Genomic DNA, 4,396 nt, shown 5'->3' on the forward strand with positions numbered 1-4,396 from the left:
GATCAGTTTGTATCTTCGTTATTCTGTAGTTCCGTTGCTTCACACGGTTTGTCGACTTACTTCATGCGTTCATCGACGTCAATTAAGCTTCTGTGACTCGGATAGTAACGTTCATCGTATTCTCTCTATCTCGAGCCACGTGCGGGAATCCATGGGCAATTTTTAACGCCTATATGTATACTCTGTACCGTTATCAGATCTCAGTGTCTTCAATTTTCTTTCTGTTCTATTCTCAACCATTGCTTTCCACTTCTTTAATATCTCGAATACTTCATTCTTATGCTTAAGAAAATAAATCCAAGCATACCTAGAATAATCATCTATGGACGAGACAAAATATCTGGAACCACCCTTGGAAATTATTAGAGCCGGACCCTAGATATATGTGTGCACATAGACTAATATTCCTCTGTTATTGTGCTTGCTTTTCAAGAACTGGACCCTGTGCGCCTTTCTGTACACACAATCCTCACAAAATCCATGCAATGTTTCTTCATGTTCTTCAGCAAACTTTCCTTACCAATCAGATCTAGACCCTTCTGTGACATGTGCCCAAGCCGCCTATGCTATAAACGAGTGTGCTCACATGGGTCTCCACCACTTCCATCAGTTCCAACCGTTGCATCTCCTATCACTATCGTACCCGAGAGAGTATATAGGTTACCATGACGATTGCCCTTCATCACTACTAAGGAACCTCGAACAACCTTCTTTACTTCATTCTCTGTAACTATCTTGTAGCTACCGGAGTCCAAAGCACCAATTGAGATAAGATTCTTCCTCAAGTCGGGAACATGCCTCACATCCGTCAGGGTTCTAACCACTTCATCATGCATCTTGATTTTGATATCACCAAGCTCTACTATTTTACAAGCATGGTTATTCTCCATAAATATGGTTCCACCATTAATGCTTCTATAGTCAGTAAACCACTTCCTATTTAGGTAAATATTGTAAGAGCAACCCGAATCAAGAATCCACTTATCGAAGATATCTTCACCACCCGTAACGACGTAGCATTCTTTTTTGCTCTCTTCCTCCAAGACATAGCTCGCCTCTTCATTGCCTTCTCTTCTCTCGTTTTTCTTATTGTTCTTCTTCCCGCCTACTTTTTTGTTAGGACAGATGACCTTGAAATGCCCAAGTTCACCGCATTCGAAACACAGTCTTCCTTCAAGAGGTCTTGATTTCGATCTAGACTTTCATCCCTTACCTTTTCCTCGCTCATTACTCCTTCCTCTTACAAACGATTAATGTGCTTGCTCCATGTTACCACTAGTAACCATATCACTAGTTGCAATTTTTCAAAGATCATCCGCTAGAAGGGACGCTCTAGTCTCATCCATCTTCAAATTGTTACCTACAAGCATCAATGTTTGTACAAGGTTCTCATAAGACTTTGGTAAAGAAAGAAGTAGCTGAAGTGCTTGATCCTAAGCTTCTACTTTTACATTAATGTCCTTCAAATCCGATATGATCCTATCAAACTTGTTGATGTACTTCTGTATTGATGATCCTTCCTCCATCTTATAAGTATACAATCTGGATTTCAAGTAGATTCGATTTGTTAGACTCTTTGTCATGAAGCTACTCTCTAACTTTGACCATACGCCTGCAGTTGTTGTCTCTCCATCCACCAAGAAAGCTACATCTCTCTCAAGGAATAAGATAATCGACGCTCGTGCTTTGAGATCTAACTTTTTCCAATCCTCATCAGACATATCTTTGTGCTTCTTTTCTCTTCCTGCCAAAGCCTTGTGTAATTTTTGCGAAATCAACGAGTTTTTCATCCGCATCCTCTAATAAGAAAATCATTCTTCTCATTGAACTTTTTGATCTCATACTTTCCCACTTTAACTGTTTTACTGGTAGACGCCATTCTCCGATTGTTTTAGTAAATCATCTTCTCTTAGGAATTTCAACAAACACCTTGTATGCACCACACAATAACCGAGCACCACCTCAAATCAGAAGCTCTACCACCCCTAATCTGAACAATGGCCCTGATACCAATTGTTGGGGGCCGACACGCCTACTCGTCGTGGAAGCAAATCACCTCGAGAGAAAGCCCTGGATTTTGTTTTCACAAAACTCAAGCTAACATTGATGTTCCTGTTTCGATATGAAACAAGAACAAAAGTGAATGTCTTAGCAATGTGAGATAAACACTCTTCGTGATATCAAATCAAGATTTGAATATCGAGGGAACAACAAAGCCCTTTGAGGATCAACACAAGCAATAACCAATAGACAGAAATAGTAAAGAAGACACAATTTTTACGTGGTTCGGCAAACTTGCTATCTCTTTATATCAAAGTTCCTATTTATATCTTTATAACAAAACCCTAGGAACAAAGTTCCTATTTATATCAAGAAAACAGTGTCTAAAAAACGACCTGGAAAGCCCAAGCCCGCTATCTCTCTCGGCGCGCGAGACCCCCTGAGGTGTCTCGAGACCCCCTGAGGTGTCTCGGGTGCCGAGACACCTCAGGGTGTCTCGCTCCTGCACCACCATCGTCGTTCACATTTTTTATTCTCATATATTTGTGCTAGATTGAATTGAGTTTAACTTTGGTTTGATTATACTCATTGTTTACACACACAACCACTTGACTTAAGTATTTCACATATAGTATACTTGGGTTGTGAGAGTGTTTTCTTTGAGCTTAAAGTTCATTCTCATCCATTTAGAGAACAAAAATATTTATTGGCACTTATTGTAACACGTTGTAATACATAAAAAAACTTAGAGGAGTGGTTGGTGAGAGACCGGGGTCAATTCCAAGAGGAGTGGGTTGGTTGTAAAGCTTAGGGAGAAGTCGTAAATTCAAACACTTGAGGAAGGTAATACGAGTAGTCCAACACTTAGAGTAGTGTGTCTTGTGGGATTGACAATCGTGTGCATTGTAAAAGTTTTCGGTGAACTTTGAAAACCGAATTGTGTAGTATTTTTGAGATAGTGGAGAATCTCCTCAAGGTCAAGAGCGGAGACGCGGGTCGAGTGTTAGACCGAACTCCATAATCATATTGTCTGTTTGTGATTATTTCTTTGGCACACTATTGTTCATTATATCTTGTGATTATTGTTTATATCGCCTATTGTTTTACTATTTATCCTCTCATATATCTTTGTGTATATCATATTGCTAGAATATTGCATTATAAGTTTTTAGTTGGTATCATAAACAGATTAGATTAGCAATTATCCTATTCACCCCCCTCTAGGGTACTTTCAGACCTCTCGAAGTGCCGAGTGACTAGTCGAACGGACTTACTGTGAGTCATTTTTTTACTAAAGGGGCGACAAGTACCGCCCTTCGAGTCGACCTAAGAAAAGGTCGACTCGACGAGTTGGCTAAGTCAGGATCCTAAGTGTTCTTGACTACAAATTTGCTTTGAGCGACGTACAAAGAGGGACATCTGTCCATTGCTAGCAATGTACCATTCTTTGGTGACGAAAATACCATAACAGTGGGCAATGCTTCTTCAAGTAGCTAGGTTTTCTGCATCGAAAATAAATTATTTTAGTATCAAAATCACTAGATATACATTTATTTAATGTACTTGTATAGTGATCCTATTTGTCTTGCAGGAATTTTTGACCATCCTTCGACTTGAGGAAATATTCGTAGCCTTTAATAATTTGATTAGCTTGACTATTTTCTTCCTCAGAGATTAGGCTCAATTTCTTCTTCTTCTTAGACTGAGATTTTTCCTTCTTAGTTTTGAAGGCTAATGACTTCTTTTTTGTATCTTCTTCTGAGACATTTTCTCTCTTTTAGACGAACTTCATATCTCATGAGATGTCCTACAAGATCATCAAGAGAAAGATTAGAGAAATTTTAAAGTTCTTTGACAACTGTTACCTCAAGTTCCCAATAACGAGATAGAGAATTGAGTATCTTTTTGCATAGCTCCTTATTTTGGTATTCATTCACTAAGGCTTTAAACTTATTCACAATATTAGTGAATCATGTGAATATGTCATGTATGCTCTCTGAGGCTTCATCTTAAAGCTTTTGTATTTGCTCACTAGCATTGTAAGCTTTGCTTCCTTTACTTGCAAACACTAGTAGAAAATCTCACATCCTAGAAGAAATATTCTAGACAAAATTTTTTCCGACTTGTTTACTGTTAAACTAGATGAAAATTTTCGTCTGGAATATTTCGTCTAAGATGCAAATATCCTAGATAAAATATCCGTCTAGGATAGCAAAATAAACAGTTTTATTATTTTATTTTTTTTAAAAAAATAGGGCTAACATCGTAGGTGAAAAATCCGTCTAGAATGTAGAGAAAATTTTCGTCTACAAAGGTGAGTCCACCATTTCACAAGAGCGCGCCCTTCCCTAAAAAATTCATCCCCAAAACTCGTCTCCCCGCCTAAATTCTCAAA

This window comes from Asparagus officinalis, chromosome 8 (genome assembly GCF_001876935.1).
Source record: "Asparagus officinalis chromosome 8, Aspof.V1, whole genome shotgun sequence".
Taxonomy (NCBI): domain Eukaryota; kingdom Viridiplantae; phylum Streptophyta; class Magnoliopsida; order Asparagales; family Asparagaceae; genus Asparagus; species Asparagus officinalis.